The sequence below is a fragment of the Ursus americanus genome, chromosome 23 (assembly GCF_024610735.1).
Source record: "Ursus americanus isolate L20-20 chromosome 23, mUrsAme1.1.p, whole genome shotgun sequence".
In the NCBI taxonomy this organism is placed as follows: Eukaryota; Metazoa; Chordata; class Mammalia; order Carnivora; family Ursidae; genus Ursus; species Ursus americanus.
In genome coordinates, this window is record NC_142149.1 from 15,026,538 (window position 1) to 15,051,030 (window position 24,493).

Sequence of the window (24,493 nt, forward strand, 5' to 3'; positions counted from 1 at the left end):
TTTCATAGGCAGAATCTTATATGCTCCTAAACACTTAGAAAATAAACCTTCGGGTACCATGAATTTCCTGGAGTGGGAGAGTCGGGGGAAAGGGTAGGAGAGATATTTGAGACATTCTTTATTTCCTCCTTCTTAACCTCCAGTCTATGGTGGTTAAAATCTGGAAATAGGTGGGAACACCACCCTTCTAACCTATCCAAACTAATTAATTACTGTTCATGATCGTGCTTAAATGGCATAAGCAACAACTTGAAGGAAGGGGAATGCCAAGGAGCTTTTACTGTTTGGTTATGCACTTCCGCCAAAACAGAAGAATCAAAAACAATAAAGTAGGAAAAAAAAAAGAGAAAGAAAAACCAACAGAATTTGACAACTTGGCATAGACTAGATGTAAGTGAAAAGCAGATGAAGAAAAAGAACTATAATTCACATAGTTTCTTGGTTTTTTGCAAGGAGAAAGTATCTGTCTAAAGAAAAGAAAAAAAACAAAAACCTCCAGATACAATGCAGAAAGAGGAAATCAGACCTTGACATGACAAGCTTTATCAAATAAAGACTAATCTACTGCAGAAACAGCTTGATTCTTTCTTTCTCTTTCTTTCTTTCTTTCTTTCTTTCTTTCTTTCTTTCTTTCTTTCTTTCTTTCTTTCTTTCTTTCTTTCTTATTTCTTTCTAATAATTTTTTTTATTATATTTTGTTAGTCACCATACAGTACATCCCTGGTTTTTGATATAAAGTTCCATGATTCATTAATTGCGTATAACACCCAGTGCACCATGCAATACGTGCCCTCCTTAGTACCCATCACCAGCCTATCCCATTTCCCCTCTGGAAAACAGTGTGGAGGTCCCTTAAAAAGTTAAAAATTGAGCTACCCTATGATCCAGCCATTGCACTACTGGGTATTTACCCCAAAGATACAGACGTAGTGAAGAGAAGGGCCATATGCATCCCAATGTTCATAGCAGCATTGTCCACAATAGCTAAATCGTGGAAGGAGCCGAGATGCCCTTCAACAGATGACTGGATTAAGAAGATGTGGTCCAGGGGCGCCTGGGTGGCACAGCGGTTAAGCGTCTGCCTTCGGCTCAGGGTGTGATCCTGGTGTTATGGGATCGAGCCCCACATCAGGCTCCTCTGCTATGAGCCTGCTTCTTCCTCTCCCACTCCTCCTGCTTGTGTTCCCTCTCTCGCTGGCTGTCTCTATCACTGTCAAATAAATAAATAAAATCTTTAAAAAAAAAAAAAAAGAAGATGTGGTCCATATATACAATGGAATATTACTCAGCTATCAAAAAGAACGATTTCTCAACATTTGCTGCAACATGGACGGCACTGGAGGAGATAATGCTAAGTGAAATAAGTCAAGCAGAGAAAGTTTGATTCTTTATAATGAAAAATATACTGATCTAAAAACTTACTGATCTAAAACCAACTACAAAATTAATACATAGCTGCAGAGTATTTTTCCAGTTCTCTTTTCTTCTGATTATCTATGAAAGCATAATAAATGAAATATATGTTTATATACTTTTCTTTTTCCTGCAACTTCCTCAAATACCATGCACTATCCTCTTTAGTTTCCCCACTCTCTGACTCTACTTTGCAAATAAAAATTGTTCCATGTTGTTTTATATCCATATTATGCCGTGAAGTATCAAATAATTGGAACACATTTATTTTAAATCTGAATATATATTAGTGTAGCTAGAGATACAATGCGCATATTCTTGACAACAAACTATAATAGACATCCAAGTTCTCTCAAAGTTGTGCAAATATAAGTGAAATACAAAATGTGTGCAGTGCAGCAATGTAAAGTAAACTTTGTTTACCAATATAAATATCAGTTAGTATATGGCCTCTAGTTATCCATGACAGGCTCACACACGAACCTTCTTTATCTCCACTGATTATAGTGAACAGCGTTAGGAAGGAGGAAAACTGAATTCATTTTATTTGAGTAAAAAAACAACCTTATATAGTTTTACCATTTTCCAAGAATAACAGCAACTATATCCATTCAAGAAAGAAAGAAAAAAAGAAAGAAAGAAAGAAAGAAAGAAACTAGTTAATCAGCATCAACTTATGGCATTATGGTCCCAGTGAAAGGAAGGGGCTCACTTGAACATCACACAAAGAGTATGGAAGTTATCCAAATGTGGGGAAAATATTCTTTCTGACTTTCAATATGTTAAAAATCCAGCAATTTAGAAATTAAAATAAGTTTTTTTTAAAGAAACTACCATATAAAAACTTTAATACTAACTTCCTAATGATGAAAACAAAAAACTCTAAAGTAACAACATCCAAATAACTGAAATGCCATTAATAATTTTAAATTTGTACATAATTCAATAAAGGATAGAACTATTCACTATCAGTGATACATAAAACTACTACACAGAAATAACAAAAAGAAATGGAATTTGAGAAGGTACATTAGTGTATTTATTTATTCACAACTAACAACTTCAAGAAAAATGGGTTATTACAAATGTATTCATAAAGTTGTCTACTGACTAAAATAGAGAGGTGAGATATCAGGGCTAAATGCTTTACTTGTACTTTCTTACTCATGTTCTAGTGGTGAGGTGAAAGTTTATATATAGACAACATATTACTGAAAACTCTAATAATTATAATCTAATTACTTTCTATGTAAACAAAGACAGAGCCAACAGAATAGATTTTAGGGATTATCATATCATTAGGCAGTATTAAGATGTATCACTCAAAACGTAAATTTAATGCTAAATGGAACGTTCACATACAAAGAGTGATACTTTGAAAATGAGAATTGTTTTGTTAGGAAACTGAATACAACTATTTGTAAACCAACCATAAAATGTACAAGAGAGCTCTTCCATTCAATTCAGTAAAATGTTATTGTGTTCTACCATGTGCAGAGCTCAGCACTAGATGCTACAGGGGATTCAAACATGATTAAAACAGCTTCTGGACTGAAGGAATAAAATGATGGAGATAAGAGTAAGAACAGCCATGATATAAAGCAGAAAAAGCTAAGTGCCACATAAAGGTATGAAACAGGGGCCACAAGGTTTAAAGAAGAGAAAAATGTACTTCAGAATGGCTCCCAATTCAGTACAAAGTTTAACAAATGTTCATTAATTTTCTATTAAAATCAAAAGTACAAGGTTATTTCTAAAAGCTAATTTGGAGAGAATTACTAAGTCTTTCTAATTTACCTTTTTTTTTAAGTTTCAAAGAAGAGTTTTATGGATATAACAGTTAAAAAGCTACTAGGGAAATAGCTCATGTTTTTAAAAAGCTGAAAAAGAGCAAACTAAAATTAAAATCAAGCAGAAAAAGGAAACAATAAAGATTAGAGCAGAAAACAATTAAATAGTAAATAAAAATAGAGAATAGTATTGAAATCAGAATTCTTTGAAAAGATGAACAAAACTGAAAACACCTTAAACTAGATTGATCAAGAAAAATAGCAAAGACACAAATTATCAAAATTAGGATTGAAAGAGGGGATATCACTATCAACTCTACAGAAATTACAAGGATTATAAGGGAACATTATGAATAACTTTATGCCAATAAATTAGACAGTTTAGAAGAAATAAATTCCTGGAAAGACACAAATGATCAAAACAGACTACTCATCAAGAAACAGAAAATCTGAATAGATATATAACACATAAGGAAACTGAATTAACATCTTCCCATAAAGAAATGCCGTGTTCCAGGTGGCATCACTAGTGAACTCTACCATTTTTTTTTTTAAAGATTTTATTTATTTATTTGACAGAGGGAAAGACAGCCAGCGAGAGAGGGAACACAAGCAGGGGGAGTGGGAGAGGAAGAAGCAGGCTCCCAGCAGAGGAGCCTGATACGGGGCTCGATCCCAGGGATCCAGGATCACGCCCTGAGCCGAAGGCAGACACTTAACGACTGAGCCACCCAGGCACCCCATCTACCAACTATTTAAAGAAGAAATAGAACTCCTTTTATGAACTCTATCAGGAAATTAGGGAAGAAGGTGGGACAGGAGCAAGATGACCTAGAAAAACAGATTACTTTGGGTACATGTGACTAGATTTTATATCAATGCTTTATAAGAAATATGTAATATTTATTTGATTTTTTGAATTTATTCAAAATAGTTTTATCATTTATCGCTCTGCTTTGTTTTAAAAATTCATAAATACACCACTGTAAATTTTATCAAATAAAAGAATTTAAAACTAAGTTTTCTAACATTACATTTATTGATGATAGTTTTCTTAAAGAGCTTTGTTCTGATCTTATTTGGTAATTCAAAGCAAAATGAAGTATAAGAAAATTTTTAAGAAAGAGCATTTTGATTGTAGAGAAATATGCTTAAACCTTTGTTTTATTAAGATCAGTAGAACAGGTAATTCTGTTTGGGACTTGCACAGTCTCTTTTGTGAAGCTAAAGTTAGTGAAACTAACTTCTTGCTAGAGCTAGATTCTAACACTAGGTACATAGCTCTAAAAACAAATATCTCACTTCAAAAAAGTTATGCTACAACCAATAAATAATAGCTACCTTTTTTTTTTTTCTTAGAGAGAGAGCGCACACATACACAGAAGGAGAGGGAGAAAAGAATCTACAGCCAGCTCTGCATTGAGCGCAGAGCCAAGGCAGGGCTTGATCTCAGGACTCTGAGATCACGACCTGAGCCAAAATCAAGAGTCAGATGCTTAACTGACTGAGCCACCCAGGCGCCTTGTTCACATTTGTATAACAGTTTATTTTATACTTTTATTTACATTTCATAATTTTTCTATGAGGAACACATTAACCTTGTTGCAGATGGGAAAACAGAATCACAAGATCTGTTACGATCACAGTATTTAATGGTAGATTACAAAACGATACCCAGGTTTTTCAATTTAGAATATTACATTATTTCATCAACAATATTGTTCTTCAGGGGCGCCTGGGTGGCACAGCGGTTAAGCGTCTGCCTTCAGCTCAGGGCGTGATCCCGGCAATCTGGGATCGAGCCCCACATCAGGCTCTTCTGCTATGAGCCTGCTTCTTCCTCTCCCACTCCCCCTGCTTGTGTTCCCTCTCTCGCTGGCTGTCTCTATCTCTGTCAAATAAATAAAATCTTTAAAAATAAATAAATAAATAAATAAATAAATAAATAAATAAATAAATAGATAGATAATCTATAAAACGGGCAGTAAATAGCACTGAATTACATGGTATGTTGGGTTGTACTAGTGCCTACCAACATCCTAGTCTCCATTCCTTTCTAGGCACAAGGGTGACTACAATCGCCGGCTTCTGTTAAGTTTAGGAAGGACTACGTGACTGGCTCTGGCTTATAAAATGAGAACACAAGTGACACAGGCCCTGCATGATTTTATAGTCTGTCTCCTCCTCTGACACGAAAATCAGAGAAGTCTCATGTTGAGATGGTAGGATACAACACTGAAACAGCCTGAACTGCTATGCTATTGTATATAGAACAGCTGTCCTGGAGAGTTGCCCAGGGTTGTTTGGGTTAACTAGAAATAGACCCTCCTTGTGTTAAACCACTGAGATTTGTAAGGTTGTTGTTATGACAGTACTGTCTAGCTTATTCTAACTAATGAAATGGCTACAATATTACTCCTTTTTCAATTATGTTCTTATCCTTCAGAATAGGTCCAGAAGAAAATTTTAATGTGCTAATACTAGTTAATCCTCCTTTTTAAAAAAGAGGGAAAAGATTTTAACGTCAGTGCCATTTGAAGGTAAAGCGTTTAGCTAGAATTAACATTCTGGATAATTGCACAATTACAGCGTGTGATAATGACTTTCCAGTTTGACTAGAAATACATAATTCTTTTAAAGTAAATTTATTTAAATAAAAGCATGAAATTCAAAGAAAACATTAAGTTACAAAAGTACAGTTATAAGCAGGAATGGCCAAAATCATGAAAGAACTATGCCAATGAAGGAAATTTGAGAAACGTGCACTGTACTAAACTGTATCTCAATTGGGTAACTTGGTTTAATTTTCTATTTTCTGTCCATTCCATGTTGAGATGGGAGCAAAATATTTAGGCAACTGCATTTAAACTGGTATCCAGTATGAAGGGATAGAACTGATGAGATACTTTGATATAATAACAATAATCTCCTCTAGTCATAACTGAGATATTAGTTAGGCATTAAAGATAATAAGAGACTCAGGAGATAACAAGTGTAAATGGTTCAAGCTAAAAAGACTTCTCATATAAATAGACTTAAGGTGATTTGGACAATCTAGTCATTTGATTAATCAGAGCAGTCGCCTCTCTCATTTTTGGCCATCTTTTCAGGAGAGCCAATCCATTTCTTTCTTTCTTTCTTTCTTTCTTTCTTTCTTTCTTTCTTTCTTTCTTTCTTTCTTTCTTTCTTTCTCTCTCTCTCTCTCTCTCTCTCTCTTTCTTTCTCTTTCTTTCTTTCTTTCTTTCTTTCTTTCTTTCTTTCTTTCTTTCTTTCTTTCTCTCTCTCTCTCTCTTTCTTTCTTTCTTTCGTTCTTAGATTTTATGTATTTATTTGAGAGAGAGAGAGTGCGAGCATGACCCGGGGGAGGGGTGGAGGAAGAAGTAGACTCCCCGCTGAGCAGGAAGCCTGATGTGGGACTCGATCCCAGGACCCTGAGATCATGACCTGAGCCAAAGGCAGATGCTTAACGGACTGAGCCACCCAGGTGTCCCAATCCGTTTCTATATACTTATAAGAGCCACTGATGCACAGTCACAGGTCAAAAGTGGGGAAAGAGGCTTTCCTTAGTGGCCACTACGGTGCTCCATCTTTCTGAGGAAGCTAGGCTGAGCTGCAGTGAGGCCCTCACCTCATCGGGCAAGCAGCACCGTGCCCAGCAGTGCCCGCCCATCATTTGCCCACACCATGGCCTCCGCCTTGGAGCTCACCTGCATCCACGTGGCCCTCACCCTGCAACACAATGAGGTAAAGGTCAGACACGATCATATGATCAATGCCTTCATTAAAGCAGCCAGCATAAATGTCGAACCTTTCTGGCCGGGTTAATTTATAAAGTCCGTGGCCGACATCAACACTGGGAGCCTCACCTGCATCAACAGGAGGTCCTGTCTCCTCCACCACTGACGCCCCAGCTGAGGAGAGGAAAAGTGGAAGCAAAGAAAGAAGAATCTGAGGAGTGTGATGATGATGTGGGCTGTGGCCTTTCTGACCAAACCTTTTTTGTAACATATTCAATAAAAAGTTGAATCCCCCCCACAAAAAAAATGGGGAAAGAGGAAACAGTGAATCAGTTATACATATAGCACACACCTCTGAAGAAACTACGTGTAGGGTACTGTGGCATCCTTAAACAAGTGTGATATGTCAATACAGAAGAGCTTTCGTTACTCTGTTAAATTGAGAGTAAATCATGAGGTCGTTCTTAGATGTGATGGGTGATCAGTGCGTTCTAACACTCACAGTTTCTAAATTGTGCTACCGCACTTACAAATATGTAAAGGGCGTCTCATCATGCTCACTCACTAAACTTGGCACTGAAAGAAAAGTCTTAAAGATATGCCCCCGATTAAGAAAGTGAAAAGGAAAGGTAGATAAGCTGGAGAAGAGGAGAAAGTATTTGATTTCAGGGAAGTGGAAGAACGGATACAGACTGACAGGGAGATGAGACAGGGTATGGGAGTGTACAGATTAAAGCAGCCCTTCCAGTGGCTCAAGCAGAACCAGAGCTAGGAGCCAGGCCCAAAGGAAGAGAGCAGTGTTTTCATCCGAACGAGCTGGTGTGCACAACAGACTGGCTGAGGAAGACTGAAGTCTCTCAACTCACTTAGGTATTTGTAAGAATCACTGTCCTCTCCCATAGATACATCACCACAGCTACAGTACATGTTTCCTCCTTGTACTAGGGTAGGCCAAGAAAGAAAACCACCCTAAAATCTCAGTGGCTCAACACAACAGAATATGGGAGCTCAGGAGGCAGCTCCCTATCCTAAGATAAGCCTTGGAGCTGTTCTCTCGTGGGTTCTCCACATCAAGCTAAAGACCAGGGGAGGAGATGCATATGTGACGTTTTTATAGCCTCGCTGGAATCTGTATACATTATTCCTATTCGTTTCGGTCAAAATTCAGTCACGTGACACCCTTATCTTCATGAAAGGCTGGGATATATAGTTTACCTAAGTCCCAAGGAAGAAAGGGAATTTTGGTGAACACGTAGTGTTCTTTGCTATATGCTACATAATACCTTGACAATTCATAAAAGATGCAGAACTAATGAGCAAAGCAGCAAATTCTGTATCAATATAGCCCTCTTTCTTTTAAATGGGCTGAACATATATCATCAAAAATTAGTCTAATCTACACATTTTTTATTCATTCAAAAATAGTGCTTTAGATTATAGTGCCTAAAATACTGTCTGGCATATGGTAGCTGGTTAATAATTATTTGCTAAATGAACAGTATGAAGTAGAAAATCAAAGCAAAGACAAGCATTACAAATAAGAGTTCCAATAAAACAAATGATTTTAAAAGTGAGTTTTAAAAAGCACTCATGGATATTAAAAATGCTAATCGCGGTATAAATCACCTGACTGAGAGACTCAGAGTTTCATAAAACAAACATTGTATAAATCATCGCCATTATAATCAGACAATAATCATTTAATTTCTAGCTTTAATGACTGGATTATTTTCCATAAAAAAATATCCAACAAAATATGCTGAGAATATAGTTGAGTTAGAAGGGAAAGACTAGAAGACACTTTGGCTGCGCCCAAGCTCTTCCACACTCAGGGGTATTTGAAGGATGTCTTAACAAAGGAAGTCAATATCCTTTTTATTCTTAACTTTCAACAGGAAGGCAAAGCAGCTGCTTTCGGACCCAAGGCCTGTAAGTTAGTCTGATCCTTTTGAGCCTTAAAAGCTTTGTTTAGGCAAGTCTGGAGTAACTTTTTTCTCTAAGGCTAGTTTAGCCTTATTATCAAAGTGTGTCCTTTCTTGGATCTCTACTGAATGCTCCAGGCTTTTAATAAGATCTCTCTACATTCTGGCTGCTCAGAATGAAAAACAAATCTCCCATTCCTATGGGAACTCTAGGAATTGTTCTGTTTATAGCTCCCTGGGATTCTTTCTCCAGCCTCATGGGTTCTTACTCATCTATATGCAACTTATTTTTGAGTTAAAGATTCAAAAGGACCCTTCTGCAGAAGTCTGTTGTTCTGTTTCTGCTAGCTTCCTACTCTTCAGCACTTTGTAAATTTCAGTTGCCTCGACTTCCCCAATTTCTGATCTGTTTCCTCAATTCAGTAAGACTATCTTTCTTTGAGTTCTCCACCATCAGTAGAATACCTTTAGGCAAAAGGCCAGTGTTCACCTAGTTTCCTTCCCATCCTCTCTCTCAGGGATCACATTACCATGCTGTTAACTGCACAATGTCTGATAACAGTTGTTTCTAGTGGGAGGGCAAGTCCAGTACTGGTTACTGCATCACAATGGGAAGAAGTATCTCATGCTGTTTTAATTTGCATTTTCCAGATGTTTACCATTCACAATGTGGCGAACAAAAGGCAGAACCTTTGTCTGTCTTATATATTGCTTTAGCCTTAGCAATACTTATAATACTGTGGGATACAGAGCAAATACTATTATTTGCTGAATGAACTATTTCTGTTTATCCATATATTTTTGGAGGTTAAATGATCTATTTGTCCTTCATCTATTTAGTGCTTAAGATCTAAGAAAATAGGTGATTCTAAGCTGTATTCAAGGTAACTCAAGAGTAAGTCTGATCCTACCTAATTTCTATTTTCATGCAATTATGTTGTGCTACATAAAAGGGTATACTAGACACGATGAAATATAGATAGACCATACAAGCAATAAATACAGAGACAACATGGTGAGCCAAAGAAATAGTTACTCCAAGAATGATTCCAACAACTTTTAGGACATTCCTATAAGACATTACTTCAATACAATTTTGACTAAATTAAACAGAAATTCTCAATTCAAGAAGTTGGGATTTAAATCTTTGTTTACCCATATAGGTTATTACAAAGAAAAAGGCAAATTATTATAGCTTACAACTCATTGTTGAAAATGTTCTCTCTTTATTTCAGTGTATGGCAAAGGTCAGCGTATAGGAGATAAAATAAGGCAGTGTAGATTTCAATTACTTATTTTAATATCTTTGCATATACAAAAGCCTTTTAAATAAGCCAACACCATACTCAAAAGCCAATGACATTAGATTTCATTTCTATACATCTGAAGAACTAGGTTTTTGGTAATACAAAAAGGAGTTCCAAATTTCAAAATTTTGGTTATGTTGACTTATGTGAATATTGGTGTATTGATATAAGCAACTCTATATATTTGTCAGGTCAACTTCTTAATTTTAAAGTAGTTATGAAATATAACTATACTTAAGTTTAAAACATTACAGAAACATGTTTCATCATAGGAAGACTGGAAAATACAAGAAGCAAAAATAATGCAACTAAAAATGATCAGAATCCTACTACATCTGTTCAAGTTTCAAAGCATTATGGCCCTCCTATTATTTTATTTTATATAAAATATTAATGCCAACAAAAACAGCTAAAAATGACTTCCCCTTTTGCCTTTTCTTTAAAGATTTATTTATTTGAGAGAGAGAGAGAGAGAAAGCACAAGCATGCAAACAGGGGAGGGACAGTGGGAGGAGAGAAAGAATCTCAAGCAGACTCCATGCTGAGCAGGAAGCCTGACTCAGGGCTCCATCTCAGGACCCTGAAATCATGACCTGAGCCAAAACAGTTGCATTGCTAATATGAACTTGAATATTAGTCACAGTTTTTTCCTTGTTAAATGATTCTCACCTCCTCAAAATGTAAAATGTAACTAAAAATATAACATAGTTATATATGCAATTTATGCTGTAACACAGAGCAGACATGCGGTATGACTGTAAGGCTTGAGGTTAGATGTACTTGTAAATGTTCTAAAAATTCATGAATATGCTACAATTTCTCCCAAATTAGAGGAAAAATATATCTTCTTTAGCACCTTTAAGACAGAAATATTACATCTATAGTTCATATCTTCTCATCTATATCTATGAGAAAGTAGGGGGAAAGAAACAGTAGGCTAAAGAACACAATGATGAAAAGAAAGGGCTTTCCACAATAGCTAAATTGTGGAAGGAGCCGAGATGCCCTTCAACAGATGACTGAATTAAGAAGATGTGGTCCATATATACAATGGAATATTACTCAGCCATCAGAAAGAACGATTACCCAACATTTGCAGCAACATGGACGGGACTGGAGGAGGTTATGCTAAGTGAAATAAGTCAAGCAAAGACAATTATCATATGGTTTCACTCATTTATGGAACATAAGAAATAGCAGGAAGATAGGTAGGAGAAGGAAGGGAAGAATGAAAGGGGGGTAAACACAAGGGGGAATGAACCAAGAGAGACTATGGACTCTGGGAAACAAATTGAGGGCTTCAGAGGGGAGGGGGGTAGGGGACTGGGATAGGCCAGTGATGGGTAGTAAGGAGGGCACACATTGCACGGTGCACTGGGTGTTATACGAAAATAATGAATCATGGAACACTACATCTAAAACTAAGGATATACTGTATGGTGACTAACATAACATAATAAAAAATAATTAGTAAAAAAAAAAGCAAAACAAAAAATGTAAAACAAACAAAAAGAAAGAAAGAAAGAAAGAAAGAAAGAAAGAAAGAAAGAAAGAAAGAAAGAAAAGAAAAAGAAAGAAAGAAAAGAAAGGGCTTTCAAGTGAGACTTGCATCACACTGCCCATATTATGTGGCCTGCAACAAATTATCCAACTTTTCCAAGCCTGGATTCTGCATCTTTAAAACATGGGCCACAATCTCTCTCTCAGAATTGTTATGAGGATTACATTTAAAGAATAATGTAGATAAAGCTAAAAAGGAAGATGTTAAAATTTATTATCCTTTGGAAATAGGAAGCTGAAGCATAATGTGATACTCAAGGCCACAGACTGAGCTATCCCTGAAACAAGAACTAAAATATGGATCTTAGATTCGTGGATCAACCACAGTGCACACAACAGATGCTTTGTACCTCTCTAAACTAAGTGGCCTATGTAATCATAATAATATGCTACTTACCTCTCCAGGATATTGTAAAGATTTAAATGAACTCATCTTTGTAAAGCAATTAGCATAGTTCTTTGCACATACAACGTGCTCACTACTAGATGTTGTTGTGATTATTAGTATATGATGATGATGGTGATGATGTGATAGGTAATGGAGGGACGTGGAGATGTACGAAGTAAATTTAAAGATGCTGATGAGAATGTTTGGCATCTAAAGGGGATGATTTATGACATTAGATTGCAAGAAGCAATCTGCTCACACTTCTGGCCTCAGTTCTGTCTCCCTATGTCCCTACACCCAAAGGACAGCTGTTATTTAATGGATGAAGTTACTCTCTTTAGCGGAATATGTATTATATCAAGAGCACTAGTATAGTTCCTCTTATATGTATGACAGGGAAAGGTACTGTAAGTTGGAGAAGAGGTGTTTATAATATGAGAAGGCTAGTGATTAGTTTCTTTCTGAATGTTTTACAAACTATTATTTAATGGTATGTTATAGAGGGGCACCTGGGTGGCTCACTCAGTTAAGCATCTTGATTTCAGCTAATGTCTTGATCTTCGGGTCGTGAGTTCAAGCCCTGCAATAGATTCCACGCTGGGTGTGGATCTTACATTAAATCAATCGATCATCATCAATCAATCAATGTATGTATGTATGTTATAGGACATTGGATACGGGATTCTGGCATTATAAATTTTAAGTATAAATTCCATTATCTCCTATTATTTTTGTCAGAATCATCAAAGCCTACCAGATTATAAGCTCTCCGAGGGCAAGGACTATAGAATAATCATCTCAGAACAATGTTTTGATGAGAATGATATATAATGCTGTTTTCCATTTTGCACCAGCTCTCAATAATGGCTGAAAATATGCTGACTACGTGAAATAACATAAAATTCCTTGGAAAAAAACTTTAACGTACACTTAAGAATTGAAAGGAAAAATAAACTTGGATAGTAAGCATGTAAATAATAGTTAGCCATCATTTACTGACAACTCCAAAAGGATTTCTCCAAGGTAGACCCAAAAGGTCTAGGGCTAACAAAGAAAGAGAAAAGTTAACAATTAGGGAAGGAAATTAAAACCCCCTTTTTTTTTTATTTTTCAAAACTTCAGGAAAGTATTCTGAAAAAGATCCTAGGCAGTCAATGTGGGAGGCAGAAAACTGCTAAGATCTGCATAAACATAAACATTGTGCCAGACTGTAATGAAATTCTACAAGGATAGATTAAAAACAAATTCAGTCTTTGTCCCATGAACGAAAATGACTACTGAGACATTTTCAGAGATTAAGTGTGAAGGACCAGTAACTTTTTGGCTTGTTCTTGGAATGTGCAGTTGCCACTAATCTTATAACAAAGAACTCACAACAGAGAACACTTCACTACCCACTAACCACGGGTAAAGAATCAGCATTCCTCCAACCTTAGAATATCTCTCAGCAATTCCCAGTCTTTATAACAGGATAAGTTGCTTTTCAATTCTCAGAAATCTTGGGATCATCTGACTGGGAAGGAATAGGGAAGAATATAAGAAGATGATTAACTCCTGACAAGGACACGTTATTGCCTACTCTCATGGAAAGTAAATCATGAAAAGAGAGGGTTAATGGGAGGAACAGAACTATTGTTCTATCAGGTACATCTCTGAGTTAGAGATAAAAGCAGAAATTTTTATTCTGACTTTCCCTAAGTACACAAAAGAAACCAACTGTTTGCTTTACTCTTCTTGGGTGTATTTTAGTAAAAGGGTGATTTATAAATATGCAAAAGTAGACACTGACTTAAGCTTAGAAGTCTTTTTTTTTTCCCTTAGGGTTTTTATAAGTCTCCTCCCACTCCTGGTTTTTAAACTAATAAAACATATTGTTCTATTCACATTACTTCTTTAAGATTTGGAAAAAAAAAAATTCTGGCAGCTGGATGGAGACAGAAGCAGTGGTGCTTAATATGGTAAAGAGGAATCGAAGCCAAGAAGTAAATCTCAAACTTAAGAGTTTATAAATTTTCCATATGATTTCTGTCATTTTAATAATGTACCTCACTGGATGTATGGAAAAGAGAAAAGAGAATTACATTTAAGTATGGAACAATAAGTAGTAAGGAAAAGAACACTAAAGTCTTTTTTTTTTTAATAATAAAATTGGGTCCTAAAGCTAAATATCAGCTCCCCAAATGCATAAATATTTCTATAATTAGAAAAAACTTGAAAAACTTTCAATATTATGAAAGATGAAAACCTCAAAATCCTATCAGGAAGGTTCTGCTTCTCTACAGCCAAGTATGCTTCTACTAGGTGGACCCTTCTCACAGATTTACTTTAAACTCTGGACAAAATACAAAAAGCAACTACCTCAAGGCCCTGGAGACTAAACATAATAGATTCTGGAAGAGACCTAACAATTGGAAGAAAAAAAAAAAAAAAAAAGAACAGATTGATAGGAGTTTCTCTTTTTCTAATTTATTTTTATTTTTATTTTTTTGGCTTCTGGGCTAAAAACAAACCACAGCACTGCATGGGGCCATTAAAACTCCAAGAGAAAACCTATAGTTTGTCTACTCTGAAGTATCAAAAGTATCAAAAGTATCAAAAGACAGAGCTTGCAGCAATAAGCTACAGGAAGAAGACTTCCAGAAAAGAGAGAGAGCTATAGGAGGTAGCCAAAATTCTGTGTCAAGCCTCTGGCTGATTGCTGAACCATGCATTGCATGGGGCAGACTGGCTAAGTCTAATACAACTGAACTGAACTCAACTGATGCCCAAAAGACAAGAGTTTTCCACTAAATCCAACCAAGTTAATTGTTTGCTAAAAGAAAAACTGGTCATACTCTTTGAAGGAATATGACAAAATCCAGAGTATCTACAAAATGAAATGTTTAGGATACAAAATTACTCATCACATGAAGAACCAGGAAATCTGACCCACCATCAAGAGAAAAGATGGAGACTGACACTTTAACACTCTAGATATTGTAATCAGCAGGTAAGAAATTTAAAGCAGCTATTATAACTATTTTCAGAGGTAAAGGAATACATTTTCTTAATAAAAAAAAAAAGGCAAGGAAATCTCAGCAGAGAAACAGAAGCTGTAAAAAAGAACCAAATGCAAATTCTAGAACTGAAAAACATAATAGCTAAGATAAAAAGTCACTGGGTGGGTTTAACAGCATATTTAAATGTTTAAATATGACAATTTAAATGACAGTATATAGTGTGCATATATATGTATGTACACACATACACACATAAATAATATATAGTAAACTGAAAAGTTTAAAATGCCAGAGGAGTCAGTGAATTTGAAGACAAAAGAATGAAAATTACCCAATCTGAAGACCACAGAGAACAAGGATTAAAAACAAAAAACAAAACCAACCAAAAATACACCTGGGGACCTGTGAGATGATATCCGAAGGTCTAACATATATGTAATTAGAGTCTCAGAAGGAGAGAAAATGAGGCAGATAAAATATTTCAAGAAATATTGGCTAAATATTTCAAATCTGTAAAGGACATAACTTTTCATAATCAAGGAGTTCAGGATAAATATGAACAGAAATACACTAGACTCATCATAGTCAAACTGCTAAAAAACAAAAAAGAGAAAATTTTGAAAGCAGCCAGAGAAAAACAAGATATTACATACAAGGGCCAACAACTTGAATGATGTCTAACTTCTCATCAGAAATATAGAAGCCAAAAGACAATAAACTAACATCTCTAAAGGGCTGAGGAGGGGAGGGGGGGATCTACACAGAAGTCTATATCCAGTGAAAACACATATCAAGAATGGAGTCAAAATAAGACATTTTATTTATTTATTTGAGAGAGAGAGAGAGAGAGAGAGAGAGCACTCACGCAAGCACACAAGCAGTGGGAGGGGCAGAGGAGGCTCCCTCCACTGAGCAAGACCCTGGGGTCATGACCTGAGCTGAAGTAGACATTAACCAACTGAGCCACCCAGGCATCTCAAAATAACACATTTTTAGATAACAGAAAACTTACAGAATGTGTCAAGAGCAGATGCATACTATGAAATGTTTAAGATTACTGGGTGAAGGAAAATTATACCACATGGAAACGTGTTTAGAAAATAATGAAGAGCATTAGAAATGGTAAAAATATGAGTAAATGCAAAAGACTGCTCTTTTACCCTTAATTTCTTTCCAATACATGTGACTATTTTACACACCCTTGTGGGATTTAAAATGTACACAGATATGAGACATATGACAGCGACAGCATGAAGGGTGACAGAAGATGCAAACAGATCTATACAGTTCCAAAGGTTCTACATTTTCCATCAAGTGTGGTAGCAAAATAAAAACATTTTCAGATGTAGAAGAACTCATGAAACTGAATTCCTACATACCACTTCTTCAGAAGTTCCTTGACGGAATGGTGCAGCAAAAGGGTGAATAAGCCAAGAAACAGAAATATTTGGGATCTAGAAAATGGGATAATCAACCAAGAAAGCAAAACAGCTAAGATACAGAAGCAGAGCAGAACTTTAAGTCTGGACAGTAACCAGTCTAGCTGGGTAGAGGAGTTTGGAAGATACTCGGAAGGTTTCTCGTGAAAAGAAAAAAGGATCTGTTACCCTACATGGTGAAGAGTTTTGAAAAATATTGGCAGTACAATAAAGAAACATAATTAGAAAGTACAGGAAAAACAAATAATGATATAGGAAAGAAGATGTAGTCATACTACATTACCTGTCCCTGCAGGTAACAATATTTACATAATCAGAATAACATTTATATTGATTTTCAAGTTCTAAAATTAATCTAGAGATAAAGCACAAATGACTTAATTATGATTATAGAGCAGAATGAAAACACGATCAGCCTTTGAACCATAAATTACAGATGGCAGAATTTAGGAAGTGGGACGAGGGAAGGGTAGGACAGGGGTGCCAATATTTTCTTACAAAGTGGAAATCAAGAAATAGTGTCTTATACCTAATAGGACAAGAAATATAGAAATAAAAAATAAATCATTTATGGCTATAACCAATAAAACAAAAAATAGTGACATAATTATGTTGGGAGGAAAGGTGGGAGCATTGCAAATAAGTGTACTGTTTCATTAGATGTTTTAAAACTGATCAGTCAAGAAATGTCAGCAGAAGCATGTGAACTAAAGATGTGGACCTAAATATCAAAAGAAATAGCCAAGCCTTTAAGTGATTATCCCCTAGGGGAGTAGAATTAGGAATGAGAAAAGGTGAGCCTAGGGGCAGTAGCTTTTCATTTCAAGCCTTTCTGTACACTTTGATTTTTTTTCTTTTTTTTTTTTGGAAGATTTATTAATTTATTTGAGAGAAAGAGAGTGCTCACAGGAAGGTGGGGTAGAGGGAGAGAAAGAATCTCAAGCCAACACCACACTGAGCATAGAACCCGACGTGGGGCTTGATCTCAGGACCCTGAGATCATGACCTGAGCTGAAACCAAGTTGGACGCTAACCGACTGTGCCACCCAGGCACTCCCACTTTGATATAAAAAGACAAAAAAATCGTGTGTATTATACTTTCATTAAAACAAACACACATAAAACTATTAGGAAACAAATATTTCTCCCTTCAAAAATATTTAAAATATTAAGTATTTATTGGGTAACTTTAACAGGCAAGAGATTATAATAGGCATCCAAATTTGCTTTTTACTCTTCTTCAATACCTAGTCTTCTACAGGATCCCTACAGAGATGTCAACAAGACATCCTGATTTACTGGTTAATAATTGGGGCTCATAAGAGAGTTCTGAGTTCCGGACATCAGCATAGAGATATTTTCAAGTCATAAGAATGTATTAGATCACCTAGAAGAAGGAATGGTAGGCAGGGCTTCTCATAGCACAGCCTTCTCAAGTAACTACACTTCTTTTCATGACTTATGGTTAGGTCTAGCCCTAGCGTCCTATTCATGCGTATTTTGTCCCCATCCTGTTTGGCTGAAGAAAATGATTCATGCTGGGTTATTTTTCCAAAATACTACAAAGAATAGTCTCCCAATCTCTCTCCTATGCAATAAGATACTGTAACTTAGGTTCTAAAATTCTGAATACTCCATAAGTCCAAACAGCTGTATTTTATAAATATTCATTAAAACACAAGTAGTTTCTCTTCAAATTAACATGTATTTTCTTTTTTTCCTCTTCTCTCACTAGCAAATTTCTGAAGAAATTTATGAATTGATGTAAACTTACATATATTTCTACAATACTTTCACGTATTCAAAAGTTATCTTGAAGGGCCTCCAAGAACCCATTTCCCTGATTTCCCATTAATGTAACATATCATGAAATTAAAACTACAATTTGGAATGCTTGGTAATTTATTTGAAGAGGGACTAATGTTTATATTTTTAAAATACTCTGGTGAAAAAGAATTTATTGATCAAATTTACTATGTAACAATATTATGTGGAATTACATAATTAATATGTAATATAATCATTGATGTATACCACCTCAAAACTTGAAGGGTAAATATCTAAGGATCCGTTCTATATCATAGGTCATGTGGCTTGTGGGCTAAATCTGGCCATCCACTTTTTTATGATCCATGAGCTAAGAAATGGCTTTTATATTTTTAAAGTTACATTTTAAGCGGTTATATAAATACCTACATAATATTCTTGATCTTACCTATTAGCTGACAAAGCCTAAATTATCTATCTGTTTAAGAAAAAGTTTGCTGGAGGGGCCCCTGGGTGGCACAGCGGTTAAGCGTCTGCCTTCGGCTCAGGGCGTGATCCCAGTGTTATGGGATCGAGCCCCGCATCAGGCTCCTCCGCTATGAGCCTGCTTCTTCCTCTCCCACTCCCCCTGCTTGTGTTCCCTCTCTCGCTGGCTGTCTCTATCTGTGTTAAATAAAGAAATAAAATCTTTAAAAAAAAAAAAAAGAAAAAGAAAAAGTTTGCTGGGGCACCTGGATGACTCAGTCGGCTGAGCATCTGCCTTTGGCTCAGGTCATGACCTGAGGGTCCTGGGATTGAGCCCCATGTTGGGCTCCCTGCTCAGCGAGGTATCTGCTTCTCTCTGTCACCCTCCCTCTGTGCTCTCGCTCTCTAATAAATACTAAATAAAATCTTTAAAAACAAAAGTTTGCTGATCTCCGTCATAAATAGTGTAGCTTGAGTGTAACTGTTAACAATAAACATTACCAGAAAGTCACTTTTATCCTATTCTCAAATAGGTAACAGAACTTTTAAAGAGCAAGTTATAGTAACATTTTCATAGCACAATCTGTATTACTAAGTGTACTAAAATAAAGTATCCACTAAAAATTATATTAATCTCCGGATAACTCTAAAAAAATATGTAGGGTACAGAGAGAATGAAAAAGATAGAAAAATAAACGTGTCACTTTTTCCAACACTTTTGCCTTTTTTAAGCTTCTGATATTTGAGTCTCTTCCTTTTTTTGACACAAGAAAGAATAAAATCAGCTACAGTGATAACGGGCCATACTGAGGCATTCACCAAGAAAGAACTGCCAAACCTTCAGCTTTAAGAGGCTTATTAGAGTCTAATAAATGGCAGTGGTAATATCACCTAAGTCTCTACTACTCCTAAGGACATACTGAAATGTCTCTGTTTCTTTTCTATGGAAAAACTGGCCAATTCACTTATTCCCTACCAATCCTGAAGTAAAACTGGGTCAAGTAGTTAAGAGCTTTGTAGTTCTTCCTTACAAGGCAAGTCCATCTTATAGCCAACTTGATGTGTAACTCTGGCCAAACAGTAGTATGTTGCCCCCAAAACTTTATATCCAGGCTGTTAACTACAGAGAGAATAGCCAGGCAGCCTACCACACGTGGGACAGCCATTTTGTTCTAGATATAATACAAAGATACCCACTGCCTGCAAAGAAGAGTTCCCCTTCCAATTGATCTCAAAAGCAAGTAGTGCATAATTTTACTTGGAACAGTCTGGTGAAAAATACCTCCCTAAGAAGCTGGGTTGTCTAGATAAGTAAGTGTCAAACTTCAGCATGCATCAGAATCACTGAGAGGACTTGTTAAAACATGGATTGGTGGACTCCATCCTCAGAGTTCCTGATACAGTAGTTTGGTGTGGGGCCCGAGAATCTGCGCTTCCAAAAAGTTTCCAGGTGATGCTGGTGGTGCCAGTCCATAGACCACACTCTGAACTCACCAATCCAGATGATCTCCAAAGTTCCTTCAGAATTTAAAAGCTATGAAATAATATCATAGAAAAAGTCTTGAAAGTAAGTGGTTTACACTTGATTTGAACATCCGTTAATACTGGATATTAGCATCAGTCCCGCGATAAAAAAACCAATTCACATACAAATCCACACAACTGGTGCAAACAGAAAAAAAAAAAAAAATAAATTTTGCTTGAAAAAGTAATGATGCTGTGATATTTGGTAAGAGATATACATTTAATCCCCCCCTTCCCTTTTTTCATGGGGTAGAGAAGGAAGAGTTCAGGAAGAAAAACCAAAACATACAACCAGTCAACAAATGATCCTGGTATTTTCCTTTTCCCTGACAGCTTTTATGTTATGCATCCTCAACCACTATAGCCACAGACTTTCTAAGTGGCAATCTTGTCAGTCTAGATATCTATTATGACCAATTTTAATCTGCACATTATGTAGCAATTACATTCTTCTTGCTTTTAAACATTTTACTTTATCGAACTGTGCTATGAGCTAAAAAAGCACAGTAGAGAATCAGTCTTCTATTCCTACTGCTATAACATAACATATTCCAAAGCAGTTTGGTTAGAGCTATTTTCTTTTAAATAAATTCTATTTAGTTACAATTCTTGAAAAACCTTTCCTGGGTTTTTAAATTCTAGTCAATATTTTGTGTCTTCTGATCTGTTCCATGTTTCCAAGTTTTAACCTCCTGAAGCTTATCCTTCATTGATGTTGTCTGACTCCTATAAACTTTGCTACATTCATTTTCCCACTACTTTGAAGGAATAAAAAGTTAATGTTTTGTTTTTAGATTCCTGAAAAATAAACCGATTTATTAATTATTTATAGATTTTAGTGATATTTGTGCATATCAACGTAAGCTGCAGTAAAGTATGTATATTACAACAAGTAGTTCTGAATTTAGTGTTTTAATATAATTCCAACTGTACTAAATCAGAGCTTCAAATTCTCAGGGAAGCCTCATGGCGGAAAAGACTATTTTGCTCTTAATAAAGATATGCAGAATTGTTTGGTAATAATACCCATAATAAAACATTTTATTATTGTACAGATTCAATTATACGTTACGTTAGGCCATGTCCCCTGAAATGTAAACAGTAAATTAACAGGTTTATAAAGTAATTGTCAGTACTGACTCCTTTTAAGAAAGGAATTAACAAACAGCTAACAAAAGATAATAAATCTTTTATGGTGCTACCTAATGAGAAAAAAATTTGGCTGAGAGGAAAGAAATAATTAATTTAAACACTGAAGGAGAAATATAAATAGTTTTCCAGATTTTATTTCCTATTTTGTAATTATGTAGACATACAAAGGATTATGATAAGGGCAATAGAAGGTGGTGACTATAATTTATTTTTTTCAATTTAATTGGACTTATAACAATAGGTAGATGCAACGCTCTTGTTCATAGTTACTGCTATGAGTTTCTGTACATAGGTCTACTATGCACTTGACATACATGGTTTGCTTATCCTCGTAACATTGTTATGAGGCAGTTACTCTTACTCTGCACATTTTATAAACAATGAAATCGAAGCTGGAAGAGTACTAGTAACTTCCAAAAAGTCCCACAGCTAATGAGTGGTCATGCTGGAAACTGAACTTTGTATGTCTGACTACAAAGTCCAGCAACTTAACTACTTCTGTAAACTACCTTGAAGCATGCACTTCTACCCAAAGGAACAGAATATTCTTTTTAAATGGCTCTTTAGTTTGATAGATGGCATTTAGGCTCAATGGGTAGGAGTGACATGTTACTGAACACAAATCTCCACTTACAATTAAACCCGGGCCTTAGTCCTACACAGATAAGACCAGAATTCACAGGTCTATTTCACGCTAATCTATGGCTCTGCTCATGATTCTCTCAAACGTGGTCAGGGCTATCGAAAAATATGATGGTAATATGTATTAGAAGTCCTCATATCCCACACTGATAGGAACTAGTAGTTGATCGGTTTAAAAAATTTTTTGATAGCAGTGGGGAAAGACAAAAACGATTCATGAAGCAAACTCTTTAACTTAAAATATAAATGTACATTTATCCATCAAACTTCTGGTGTGAAGCCAAGGCCTTTCTGTTTGAACATGAATTCCAGTTTTTCTTCTGACATAAACTATGCTAAAATGTATAGTGTATTCATTTTCTTTAAAATAAAACAAATTTAGACACCCTAAGTGCAGATGGATTTTTAAGTGTTTTTAATTGAATGAATCTGACATGTAACGTTGTATAAAGTGTATAGTGTGTTACTGATACATTTAGATACTGTAATATGATTGCTGATGTAGCAATATTTGTCACATACATAATTATATATTATTGTTGATATTCATTATATTGTACATTAGATCTCTATGGCTTATTTACTACTCGTTACAAGTTTGTACCCTCAAACACCGTCAATCTTATCCCTCTCAGCGTTCATCCTAATTCATTACAGAACTTTTTTAGCAAATTACCTTTGCTGACATTTTAATTGATTTTTTCCAAGACTTTTAAAAGAGTTTTCCTAGGAACAGTAGCTTTATAAATGCCCTCTTTGTTGCATTTATATTTCATTAGTTAATATATATAAATTTTAGTTATATGATCATAATAAGAAGTACAAGGGTAGTAATTTAACTGCCTCTCAGTAAGCACATGCCCCCATAGGATAACAGAAGTACCTAGGTAAATCAGAAGGTGGCCAACTGGCCTGTAAAATCCATCTTATCCTAACAATAGTCAGGGGGTGTCAAAAAGGGAATGCAGAACATTAATTAATCATGCCACTAGTTAAGTGAAGGTCAGTTAAGAAAGCTTCTGTTACTAGCAGAGCTAACACATCCTGCCTAGGGCACAGTTACATGCAGAATGCAGATGAGAATGTAAGACTGGACTCAGGAGCCCAACTGGACATCTTCAGATAACAAGATGCCTGTAAGGCACCAATTACCAAGATTTAGATTTGGAAATAAAACACAGAGTATAAAATCCTGCCACTCCACTATGACAGCCAGTGTCCATAATTAAAAGGACAGAGATGACCTAAACAGTAATGGGCAATAAAGCATGAATAGATTTCCATAAAAGGGAGTTATCTGACGTTCTACTGACTATATTCTTTTTTAAGTTTCTACCTAAATTCCAGTTAGTTAACATACAGTACAATATTAGTTTCACATGTACAACTTAGTGATTCAACACTTCCAAACAATATCTGGTGCTCTACTAACCATATTCTTTTTTTTTTTTTAAAGATTTTATTTATTTATTTGACAGAGATAGAGACAGCCAGCGAGAGAGGGAACACAAGCAGGGGGAGTGGGAGAGGAAGAAGCAGGCTCATAGCGGAGGAGCCTGATGTGGGGCTCGATCCCATAACACCAGGATCACGCCCCGAGCCGAAGGCAGACGCTTAACCGCTGTGCCACCCAGGCGCCCCTCTATTAACCATATTCTTAACAATAAACTATCTGAGAAGTGTCAAAAGCAATACTCAAAATATAAAGCAAAACTACTTTAGACAGGTTAACATTGACCCAAAAAAATGTCTTTTCAAAATCCAAGGCATAATCTAGGAAAAATTATATAATTAAAATCAAAATAAAATTGTTAGAAGTAGAAGAGGTAGCTTATAAAATAATCTAAGCTAAAGAGACTAGATACTAACATAGTGATAAAGACTGTTCTTTAAAGCAATGACTTATCCCCAGAGAGAGGAAGAGCAGAAAATACTAATATAATAAAAAGAATTCCACAACACAACAGAGAAGCCCTAGTGGTGAGAAAAAGAAAACAACAGCAATTCTTAATCTCAGCTTTGCCAAACCAAACCGGACCTTTTCTGGTACTTAAAAATGAGAGACCTAGAACTGTAGTATGCCCCCAGCCTTGAACTTAGGTAAGTCGACCTCATACATCAGAGCAACTTTTCCGTAGGAAGTTCTTAAACCAGGTCAAAATTGGCAATGAAGAAAGCTATTTCTTCCTTTTCTAGGCACTGTAATATCTTCAGAGAATCCTGAGAATCAGGGAGGGGAGGAAGAGCCTGACTGATTTGTCCTACTGACTTCCAACCTCAGTTTAAAAGTGTTTACCGTCACAAATCTGATCAATAAACAAAATGGTGAGTCAGGCACCTTCAAGACTTCACTTAAATAAAACCTTAGTGAGAAAGCATTTCACATTA

The 24,493-nt window shown here is 35.8% G+C and overlaps 1 protein-coding gene, 1 long non-coding RNA gene and 1 pseudogene across 19 annotated transcripts in view; 2 read left to right on the forward strand and 1 right to left on the reverse strand.

The window, feature by feature from the left end:
- Window positions 1-24,493, reverse strand: part of TANC2 (tetratricopeptide repeat, ankyrin repeat and coiled-coil containing 2) — a 354,211-nt gene that overhangs the window by 176,342 nt on the left and 153,376 nt on the right. The gene's annotated exons all lie outside the window — the stretch shown is intronic.
- LOC148107934 (uncharacterized) overlaps window positions 1-24,493 on the forward strand; it is a 126,857-nt gene that overhangs the window by 86,990 nt on the left and 15,374 nt on the right. The window lies entirely within an intron of this gene.
- Window positions 5,014-11,721, forward strand: LOC123803121 (large ribosomal subunit protein P1 pseudogene; annotated as a pseudogene).